Here is a 12738-nt window from a genome sequence, read left to right as displayed (position 1 = left end):
AAAAATGAGCCCTCATACCGCCCCATACACGGAAAAATAAAAAAGTTATAGGGGTCAGAAGATGACAATTTTAAACGTATTAATTTTCCTGCATGTAGTTATGATTTTTTCCAGAAGTCCGACAAAATCAAACCTATATAAGTAGGGTATCATTTTAATCGTATGGACCTACAGAATAAAGATAAGGTGTCATTTTTACCAAAAAATGGACTACGTAGAAACGGAAGCCCCCAAAAGTTACAAAACAGCGTTTTTTTTTCAATTTTGTCGCACAATGATTTTTTTTTCCGTTTCACTGTAGATTTTTGGGCAAAATGACTGATGTCATTACAAAGTAGAATTGGTGGCGCAAAAAAAAAGCCATCATATGGATTTTTAGGTGCAAAATTGAAAGAGTTATGATTCTTTAAAAGCAAGGAGCAAAAAACGAAAATGCAAAAATGGAAAAAAAAACGGTCCTTAACCCCTTAACCCCTTAAGGACTGAGCCCTTTTTCACCTTAAGGACTTGGCCATTTTTTGCAAATCTGACCACTGTCACTTTAAACATTAATAACTCTGGAATGCTTTTAGTTATCATTCTGATTCCGAGATTGTTTTTTTCGTGACACATTCTACTTTAACTAAGTGGTAAAATTTTTTGGTAACTTGCATCCTTTCTTGGTGAAACATCCCAAAATTTGATGAAAAATTTGAAAATTTTGCATTTTTCTAACTTTGAAGCTCTCTGCTTGTAAGGAAAATGGATATCCCAAATATTTTTTTTTATTCACCTATACAATATGTCTACTTTATGTTTGCATCATAAAATTGATGAGTTTTTACTTTTGGAAGACACCAGAGGGCTTCAAAGTTCCGCAGCAATTTTCCAATTTTTCACAAAATTTTGAAACTCGCTATTTTTCATGGACCAGTTCAGGTTTGAAGTGGATTTGAAGGGTCTTCATATTAGAAATACCCCACAAATGACCCCATTATAAAAACTGTACCCCCCAAAGTATTCAAAATGACATTCAGTAAGCGTTTTAACCCTTTAGGGGTTTCACAGGAATAGCAGCAAAGTGAAGGAGAAAATTCACAATCTTCATTTTTTACACTCGCAGGTTCTTGTAGACCCAATTTTAGAATTTTTGCAAGGGGTAAAAAGGAGAAATTTTTTACTTGTATTTGAAAACCCAATTTCTCTCGAGTAAGCACATACCTCATATGTCTATGTTAATTGCTCGGCGGGCGCAGTAGAGGGCTCAGAAGGGAAGGAGCGTCAAATGGTTTTTGGGGGGCATGTCACCTTTAGGAAGCCCCTATGGTGCCAGAACAGCAAAAAAACCCCACATGGCATACCATTTTGGAAACTAGACCCCTCGGGGAACGTAACAAGGGGTAAAGTGAACCTTAATACCCTACAGGTGTTTCACGACTTTTGCATATGTAAAAAAAAAATAAAAAAATGTACCTAAAATGCTTGGTTTCCCCAAAAAATTTACATTTATACAAAGGGTTAAAGCAGAAAATACCCCCCAAAATTTGAAGCCCAATTTCTCCCGATTCAGAAAACACCCCATATGGGGGTGAAAAGTGCTCTGTTGGCGCACTACAGGTCTCAGAAGAGAAGGAGTCACATTTGGCTTTTTGGAAGCAAATTTTGCTCTGGGGGCATGCCGCATTTAGGAAGCCCCTATGGTGCCAGGACAGCAAAAAAAACAACCACATGGCATACCATTTTGGAAACTAGAGCCCTCGAGGAATGTAACAAGGGGTTAAGTGAACTTTAATACCCCACAGGCGTTTCACGACTATTGCATATGTAAAAAAAAAAAATATTTTTTTACCTAAAATGCTTTCTTTTCCAAAAAATGTTACATTTTTAAAAAGGGTAAAAGCAGAAAAAGCCCCCCAAAAATTTGTAACACAATTTCTCCCGAGTACGGCGATACCCCATATGTGACCCTTAACTGTTGCCTTGAAATACGACAGGGCTCCAAAGTGAGAGCGCTATGCGCATTTGAGGCCTAAATTAGGGATTGCATAGGGGTGGACATAGGGGTATTCTACGCCAGTGATTCCCAAATAGGGTGCCTCCAGCTGTTGTAAAACTCCCAGCATGCCTGGACAGTCAACGGCTGTCCGACAATACTGGGAGTTGTTGTTTTGCAACAGCTGGAGGCTCCGTTTTGGAAACCGTGGCGTACCAGACGTTTTTCATTTTTATTGGGGAGGGGGGGCTGTGTAGGGGTATGTGTATATGTAGTGTTTTTTACCTTTTATTTTATGTGGTAGTGTAGTGTTTTTTGTGTTAGTGTAGTGTAGTGTTTAAGGGTACAGTCGCACGGGCGGGGGTTCACAGTAGTTTCTCGCTGGCAGTATGAGCTGTTGCAGAAAATTTGCTGCAGCTCAAACTTGCAGCCAGATACTTACTGTATTCCTCCGCCCATGTGAGTGTACCCTGTACATTCACATTGGGGGGGGGGGGGGGGGGGGGAACATCCAGCTGTTGCAAAACTACAACTCCCAGCATGCGCTGACAGACTGTACATGCTGAGAGTTTTAGTTTTGCAACAGCTGTAGGCACACTGGTTATGTATCACTGAGTTTGTGACCTAACTCAGTGTTTCAAAACCAGTGTGCCTCCAGCTGTTGCAAAACTACAACTCCCAGCATGTACGGTGCATGGTGTAAGGTGACTGCTGGGAGTTGTAGTTTGCAACAGCTGGAGGCACACCGGTCGTGAAACACTGAGTTAGGTAAAAAAAAAATGGGTTTCACAACCAGTGTGCCTTCAGCTGTTGCAAAACTACAACTCTAAGCAGTCACCGACAGCCAACGGGCATGCTGGGAGTTGTAGTTATGCAACCAGCAGATGCACCACTTCAACTCCCAGCATGCACTTTAGCTGTTTGTGCAAGCTGGAAGTTGTAGTTATACAACAGGTGAAGGTACACTTTTCCATAGAAAAAATGTGCCTCCAGCTGTTGCAAAAACCATAAGTCCCAGCATGCTCATAAGGGAATGCTGGGAGTTGTGGTGGTCTGCCTCCTGCTGTTGCATAACTACAGCTCCCAGCATGCCCTTTTTTGCATGCTGGGACCTGTTGCTAAGCAACAGCAGGAGGCTGTAACTCACCTCCTGCTGCTGCTCCATGCAGGACTGTCCCTCGCCGCTGCCAGCCGCTCCTGGGGCCCCGATCCCAACATGGACGCCGGGGATCGGGGTCCCCAGCACCCGGGGTCGTCTTCCCGCACCCGCTCACAGCCCTCCGGAAGAGGGGCGGAGCGGGTGCGGGAGTGACACCCGCAGCAGGCGCCCTGATTGGTCGGACCGGTAATCCGGCCAACGAATCAGGGCGATCGTGAGGTGGCACCAGTGCCACCTCACCCCTGCAGGCTCTGGATGTTCGGGGCCGTCAGAGACAGCCCCGAACAGCCAGTAATTCCGGGTCACTGCAGACCCGATTGACCCGGAATCGCCGCAGATCGCTGGACTGAATTGGCATAATGACCCCCCTGGGCGATATGCTGGGATGCCTGCTGAATGATTTCAGCAGGCATCCGGCTCCGGTCCCCAACCGCCCTGCGTCCTTAAGGACTCGGAATGCAGGGCGTATCCATACGCCCTGCGTCCTTAAGAGGTTAAGGACGCAGCCCTTTTTCACCTTAAGGACTGAGCCCTTTTTCGCAATTCTGACCACCGTCACTTTACAAATTAATAACGCGAAAACGCTTTTACTGAATATTCTGATTCTGAGATTGTTTTTTCTTGACATATTCTACTTTATTTTGGTGGTGGTAAATTTTCGGCGTTAATTGCATCCTTTTTTGGTGAAAAATCCCAAAATTTCATGAAAATTTTGAAAATTTTTGCATTTTTCTAACTTTGAAGCTCTCTGCTTGTAAGGAAAATGGATATTCCAAATAAATGTTATTTTTCTTCACAAACACAATATGTCCACTTTATGTTGGCATCATAAAATGGACATACTTTTGCTTTTTGAAAAAATTAGAGGGCTTCAAAGTAGAGCAGCAATTTTCAAAAATGTCATGAAAATTGCTAAATCTGAAGGGACAGATGTTACAGAACTACAACTCCCAGCATGCCTGGGCAGTCGAGGCATGCTGAGAGTTGTAGTTTGGCAACATCAGGAGGGCTACTGTTTGGGCACCACTGTAACAGTGGTCTCCAAACTGTGACCCTCCAGATGTTGCAAAACTACAACTCCCAGCATGCCCAGACAGCCTTTGGCTCTCTGGGCATGCTGGGAGTTGCAGTTTGGCCCCCCTAGTGGTTGCCACAGTAAAGATCGATTTACTTTCACTTTCAATCCCACCCCCCCCCCCACTGTCGATTCCCTATCTGATCAGGATCCTGCAGGCTCCAGCGAAGATCCCAGGTCCCCAGGGATCTTCTCCTGCAGGTACGGCCTCCATCTTCTTCCCAGAGCCCCTCGACATCCAGGGGTGGGCAGAACGGGGGGGTTCTGCGCTTCCATTGGTCAGAACTCCGTTCTGAGTAATGGCAGGGGATAGGAATAGATCGAAGCTTTGCGATCTCTCTCCAATCCTTTAGGCTGATCAGGGTTGTTGCTGACAACTCCGATCAGCCCTATTTTCCGGGTGATCGGGTTACCAGAGACCCGATCAGCCCGGAATTGGAGAAAATCACATGTCTGAATTGACATGCGATTTTCTCCGATCGCCGACATGGGGGGGGGTCTCAGGACCCCCCTGGGCGATGTGCCAGGGTGCCTGCTGAATGATTTCAGCAGGCATTCGGCTCCGGTCCCCAACCGGCTAGCTGTGGGGACCGGAATTCCCACGGGCGTATGGATACCCCCTGCGTCCTTAAGGACTCGGAATGCAGGGCGTATCCATATGCCCTGCGTCGTTAAGGGGTACTTCCGTGAAAAACTTTTTTTTTTTTTTTTTAATTAACTCGTGCCAGTAAGGTAAACAGATTTTTTAATTTACTTCTATTAAAAAATCTTCATCTTTCCAGTACTTTATAGGTTCTGTATACTACAGAGGAAATGGTGTTATTTTTGGAACACAGAGGTCTCTGCTGACATCATGACCACAGTGCTCTCTACTGACATCTCTGTCCATTTTAGGAACTGTCCAGAGCAGCCTATGTTTGCTATGGGGATTTTCTCCTAATTTGGATAGTTCTTAAAATGGACAGAGATGTCAGCAAAGAGCACTCTGGTCATGATGTCAGCAGAGAGCTCTGTGTTCCAAAAGGAAAATAATTTCCTCTGTAGTATTCAGCATGCTCCTTACACCTAACTCTGCCTTTTTATGAGCTACAAAATGGTCAAGATTGGTCGCGTTTACCCTTTTACACTCCTCAACGCTCCTCTGTCACGCATGTACACTCCTCTACACTCCTCTGTCACCAATGTACACCACTCTGTCACCCCTATGCCCCCTTTCACCCATTTACACCCATCTACCACTCATATACACTCCTCTAAACCACTCTTCCACCCATGTACTCTCCTCTACACCCCTCTGACACCCATGTACACTCCTCTACACTCTTCTGTTACCCATGTACACTCCTCTACGCTCCTCTAACACCCGTATAAACTCCTCTACACACCCAACAACTCTCTGTCACCCATATACACCCCTCTTTCACCCCTACGCCCCTGTCACCCACGTACACCCATCTATCACCCATGTACACTCCTCGACAATCTTCTGTTACCCATGTACACTCCTCTACGCTCCTCTATCACCCAAATACACTTCTCTACACACCCAACACCTCTCTGTCACCCATGTACACCCCTCTGTCACCCACGTACACCCACCTATCACCCATGTACACTCCTCTAAACCACTCTGTCACCCATGTACACTTCTCGACACACCTGTTACCCATGTTCACCTTTCTGCTACCGAAAATAGTTTCTTCCGAGGGGTGCCCCGAGGTGAAAAAGGTTGGGAAACACTGGTCTAAAGTAAACTTCTATTAGATATTGAAAAAGGGGATTCCTACAAATAAAAAACAGAGAATAAGGAACATGAATGTTCCTAATCTCTGTACCTGAGATATGGTTGTGTTATATATAAAGCTGTCCATAGACGATATACTTATTAAAAACACATACCGTATATACTCGAGTATAAGCCGAGTTTTTCAGCACGATTTTTCGTGCTGAAAACACCCCCCTCGGCTTATACTCGAGTGAACTCCCCCACCCGCAGTGGTCTTCAACCTGCGGACCTCCAGAGGTTTCAAAACTACAACTCCCAGCAAGCCCGGCCAGCCATCGGCTGTCCGGGCTTGCTGGGAGTTGTAGTTTTGAAACCTCCGGAGGTCCGCAGGTTGAAGACCACTGCGGCCTTCGACATCATCCAGCCCCCTCTCACCCCCCTTTAGTTCTGACTACTCAACTCCGCTCGGCGCTGGTCCGGTGCTGCAGGGCTGTCCGGTGAGGAGGTGGTCCAGTGGGATAGTGGTTCCGGGCTGCTATCTTCACCGGGGAGGCCTCTTCTAAGCGCTTCGGGCCCGGCCTCAGAATAGTCACGTTGCCTTGACAACGACGCAGAGGTGCGTTCATTGCCAACGTACCTTCTGCGTCGTTGTCAAGGCAACGCCTCTATTCCGGGCCGGAAGCGCGGAGAAGAGGCGCCCCCGGTGAAGATAGCAGCCCGGAACCACTATCCCACCGGACCACCTCCTCACCGGACAGCCCTGCAGGACAAGACCAGCGCCGAGCGGAGGTGAGTACTCAGAACTAAAGGGGGTGAGAGGGGGCTGGATGATGTCGAAGGCCGCAGTGGTCTTAAACCTGCGGACCTCCGGAGGTTTCAAAACTACAACTCCCAGCAAGCCGCGACAGCAGATGGCTGCCCGGGCTTGCTGGGAGTTGTAGTTTTGAAACATCTGGAGGTCCGCAGGTTGAAGACCACTGAGGGCGAATGATGACAAGGGGATGATGAAGGGGGGATGTGTGGGATGATAAGGGGATGATGAAGGGGGATGTGCGGGATGATAAGGGGATGATGAAGGGGGGATGTGTGGGATGATAAGGGGATGATGAAGGGGGGATGTGTGGGATGATAAGGGGATGATGAAGGGGGGATGTGTGGGATGATAAGGGGGATGATGAAGGGGGGATGTGTGGGATGATGACAAGGGGATGATGATGAGGATGTTAATGACGGGGGTCTGGATGATGACAGGGGGGGATGATGTATTTCCCACCCTAGGCTTATACTCGAGTCAATAACTTTTCCTGGGATTTTGGGTTGAAATTAGGGGTCTCGGCTTATACTCGGGTTGGCTTATACTCGAGTATATACGGTATATCTTCATGTATACGGGAAAGACTATGACATGTCTGCAGGTCTAGATTTTACATCTAGCCTGATTGTTATCAGTAATTAATATAAATATTAATTACCTGTTTCGTGGTTTCCTTTCTTGCAGCTGACGAGGGTATATGTCACGTTCACCTTTTCACAGGGCATCAGTCATCTGTAAAAAAGACACAGGTATGATAACAAAATGCAACATTAAGGGCGATTGACAATCTTACAGAGCAAGCATGTATACTACTCTGCGCTCCTCTGTCACCCACGTACACTCCTCTACACCCCAACACCTCTCTGTCACCAATATACACCACTCTGTCACCCCCTACGCCCCCTTTCACCCATTTACACCCATCTATCACTCATATACACTCTTCTAAACCACTCTGCCAACCATGTACACTCCTCTAGACCCCCAACACCCCTCTATCACCCAGTACACCCCTCTTTCACCCCCTACGCCCCTGTCACCATGAACACTCCTCTGTTACCCCATGTACACTCCTCTACGCTCCTCTGCCACCCATGTACTCTCCTCTACACTCCTCTGTTACCCATGTACACTCCTCTACGCTCCTCTGTTACCATGTACACTCCTCTACGCTCCTCTATCACCCATATACACTCCTCTACACATCCAGCACATCTCTGTCACCCATGTACACCCCTCTTTCACCCCCTACGCCCCCTTCAACCATCTATCACCCATGTACACTCCTCTAAACCACTTTGCCACCACGTACACTCCTCGACACACTTGTTACCCATGTTCACCTTTCTGCTCGTCAACTTTGGTATGGGTTCCCCTCGAAAATTGTTTTTTCCGAGGGGTGCCCCGAGGCGAAAAAGGTTGGGAAACACTGGTCTAAAGTAAACTTCTATAAGATATTGAAAAAGGGGATTCCTACAAATAAAAAACAGAGAATAAGGATCATGAATGTTCCTAATCTCTGTACCTGAGGTATGGTTGTGTTATATAAAAAGCTGTCCATAGACGATATACTTATTAAAAACACATATATCTTCATGTATACGGGAAAGACTATGACATCTCTGCAGGTCTAGATTTTACATCTAGCCTGATTGTTATCAGAAATTAATATAAATATTAATTACCTGTTTCGTGGTTTCTTTCTTGCAGCTGACAAGGGTATATGTCACGTTCACCTTTTCACCGGGGCATCAGTCATCTGTAAAAAAGACACAGGTATGATAACGTGTTCCTGATACATGCTACAGACGCTAATATATATAACACTCTAGGGCCAGAACTACTTATCTCAGGAATTATGGAAAAAGGAGTGGAAAAAGGAACAAAAAAATAGATGGAACACATTGGATCCAGATGATTTTTGTTTTTTACTTAAAATATTATGTATATTTTTATAAAATATTTTATCTACATTTTTTATATCATATACAACGGTGAATCATGTAATAGTAATGTAGACCTTTGTACACTCCTCTACACTCCTCTGTTACCCATGCACACTCCTCTGTCACGCTTGTACACTCCTCTACACTCCTCTGTCACCAATGTACACGACTCTGTCACCCCCTACGCCCCCTTTCACCCATTTACACCCATCTACCACTCATATACACTCCTCTAAACCACTCTGCCACCCATGTACACTCCTCTACACCCCCAACACCCCTCTATCACCCCGTACACCCCTCTTTCACCCCTACGCCCATGTCACGCATGTACACTCCTCTGTTACCCATGTATACTCCTCTACGCTTCTCTTCCACCATGTACTCTCCTCTACACCCATCTGACACCCATGTACACTCCTCTACACTCTTCTGTTACCCATGTACACTCCTCTAGGCTCCTCTATCACCCATATACACTCCTCTACACACCCAACAACTCTCTGTCTACCCTATGCCCCGTCACCCACGTACACCCATCTATCACCCATCTATCACCCATGTACACTCCTCGACACACCTGTTACCCAGTTCACCTTTCTGCTACGTTTTTGCTCGTCAACTTTGGTATGGAGTCCCAGAGTAAATAGTTTTTTCCGATGGGTGCCCCGAGGCGAAAAAGGTTGGAAAACACTGGTCTAAAGTGAACTTCTATTAGATATTGAAAAAGGGGATTCCTACAAATAAAAAACAGAGAATAAGGATCATAAATGTTCCTAATCTCTGCACCTGAGATATGGTTGTGTTACATAAGTAGCTGTCCATAGGCGATATACTTATTAAAAACACATATATCTTCATGTATACGGAAAGACTATGACATGTCTGCAGGTCTAGATTTTACATCTAGCCTGATTGTTATCAGTAATTAATATAAATATTAATTACCTGTTTCGTGGTTCCTTTCTTGCAGCTGACGAGGGTATATGTCACGTTCACCTTTTCACAGGGCATCAGTCATCTGTAAAAAAGACACAGGTATGATAACATGTTCCTGAAACATGCTACAGACGCTAATATATATATAACACTCTAGGGCCAGAACTACTTATCTCAAGAATTATAGAAAAAGGAGTGGAAAAAGGAACAAAAAATAAATGGAACACATTGGGATCCAGATGATTTTTTTTACTTAAATATATTGTATATTTTTATAAAATAATTTTATCTAAATGTTTTATGTGATATACAACATTTGATCATGTAATGGTAATGTAGACCTATGTACACTCCTCTACACCCCTCCGTCACCCATGTACACTCCTCTACACCCCTCTGTCAGCCATGTACACTCCTCTACACCCTCTGTCACCCATGTACACTCTCTACCCCCCTCTGTCACCCATGTACACTCCTCTACACCCATCTGTTAACCATTTACATTCCTCTACGCTCCTCTGTCACCCATGTACACTCCTCTACACCTCTCTATCACCAATGTACACCCCTACACCTTCTGTTATCCATGTATACTACTCTGCGCTCCTCTGTCACTCCACATACACTCCTCTACACCCCCAACACCTCTCTGTCACCAATGTTACACCACTCTGTCACCCCCTACGCCCCCTTTCGCCCATTTACACCCATCTACCACTCATATACACTCCTCTAAACCACTCTGCCACCCAAGTACACTACTCTACACCCCCAAGACCCCTCTATCACCCAGTACAACCCTCTTTCACCCCCTACGCCCCTGTCACCCATGTACACTCCTCTGTTACCCATGTACACTCCTCTACGCTCCTTTGCAACCCATAAACTCTCCTCTACACCCAACTGACACCCATGTACACTTCTCTACACTCCTCTGTTACCATGTACACTCCTCTACGCTCCTCTATCACCCATGTACACGCCTCTACACACCCAACACCTCTCTGTCACCCATATACACCCCTCTGTCACCCCCTACGCCCCCTGTCACCCATGTACACCCATCTATCATCCATGTAAACTCCTCTAAACCACTCTGCCACCCATGTACACTCCTCGACATTCCTGTTACCCATGTTCCCCTTTCTGCTACCTTTTTACTCGTCAACTTTGGAATGTTCCTCATCTCTGTACCTGAGATATGGTTGTGTTATATATAAAGCTGTCCATAGACGATATACTTATTAAAAACACATATATCTTCATGTATACGGGAAAGACTATGAAATGTCTGCAGGTCTAGATTTTACATCTAGCCTGATTGTTATCAGTAATTGATATAAATATTAATTACCTGTTTTGTGGTTCCTTTCTTGCAGCTGACGGGGGTATATGTCACGTTCACCTTTTCACCGGGCATCAGTCATCTGTAAAAAAAGACACAGGTACGATAACATGTTCCTGATACATGCTACAGACGCTAATATATATAACACTCTAGGGCCAGAACTACTTAACTCAGGAATTATGGAAAAAGGAGTGGAAAAGGGAACTTAAAATATAATGTATATTTTTGTAAAATATTTTATCTAAATGTTTTATATAATATACAACAGTTAATCAAGTAATGGTAATGTAGGCCTCTGTACACTCCTCTACACTCCTCTGTTACCCATGTACACTCCTGTACACCCCTCTGTCACCCATGTACACTCCTCTACACCCCTCTGTCACCCATGTACACTCCTCTACACCCCTTTGTCACCCATGTACACTCCTCTACACCGCTCTGTCAACCATGTACACCCCTCTACACCCATCTGTTACCCATTGACACTTCTCTAAGCTCCTCCATCACCCATGTACACTCCTCTACACCCCTCTATCACCAATGTACACCCCTACACCCTTCTGTTATCCATGTATATTACTCTGCGCTCCTCTGTCACCTACGTACACTCCTCTACACCCACAACACCTCTCTGTCACCAATATACACCACTCTGTCACCCCCTACGCCCCTTTTCACCCATTTACACCCATCTATCACTCATATACACTCCTCTAAACCACTCTGCCACCCATGTACACATCTCTACACCCCCAACACACCTCTGTCACCTATGTACACCCTTCTATCACCCCGTACACCCCTCTTTCACCCCCTACGTCCCCCTGTCACCCATGTACACTACTCTACGATCCTCTGTCACCCATGTACACTCCTCTACACACCTCTGACCCCCATGTACACTCCTCTACACTCCTCTGTTACCATGTAAACTCCTCTATGCTCCTCTATCACCCATGTACACTCCTCTACACACCCAGCACCTCTCTGTCACCCATGTACACCCCTCTGTCACCCCCTATGCCTACTGTCACCCATGTACACCCATCTATCACCCATGTACACTCCTCGAACCTCTTGTTACCCACAATTACCTTTCTGCTACCTTTTTACTCGTCAACTTTGGAATGTTCCTAATCTCTGTACCTGAGATATGGTTGTGTTATATATAAAGCTGTCCATAGACGATATACTTATTAAAAACACATACATCTTCATGTATACGAGAAAGACTATGACATGTCTGCAGGTCTAGATTTTACATCTAGCCTGATTGTTATCAGTAATTAATATAAATATCAATTACCTGTTTCGTGGTTCCTTTCTTGCAGCTGACAGGGATATATGTCACGTTCACCTTTTCACCGGGCATCAGTCAACTGTAATAAAGACACAGGTATGATAACATGTTCCTGATACATGCTACAGACGCTAATATATATAAAACTCTAGGGCCAGAACTACTTATCTCAGGAATTATGGAAAAAGGAGTGGAAAAAGGAACTTAAAATATAATGTATATTTTTGTAAAATATTTTATCTAAATGTTTTATATAATATACAACAGTTAATCAAGTAATGGTAATGTAGGCCTCTGTACACTCCTCTACACTCCTCTGTTACCCATGTACACTCCTCTACACCCCTCTGTCACCCATGTACACTCCTCTACACCCCTCTGTCACCCATGTACACTTCTCTACACCCAACTGTCACCCATGTACACTCCTCTACATCTCTGTCACCCATGTACACC

This window comes from Hyla sarda, chromosome 6 (genome assembly GCF_029499605.1).
Source record: "Hyla sarda isolate aHylSar1 chromosome 6, aHylSar1.hap1, whole genome shotgun sequence".
NCBI lineage: Eukaryota > Metazoa > Chordata > Amphibia > Anura > Hylidae > Hyla > Hyla sarda.
Note: the sequence above shows the minus strand (reverse complement) of the source record.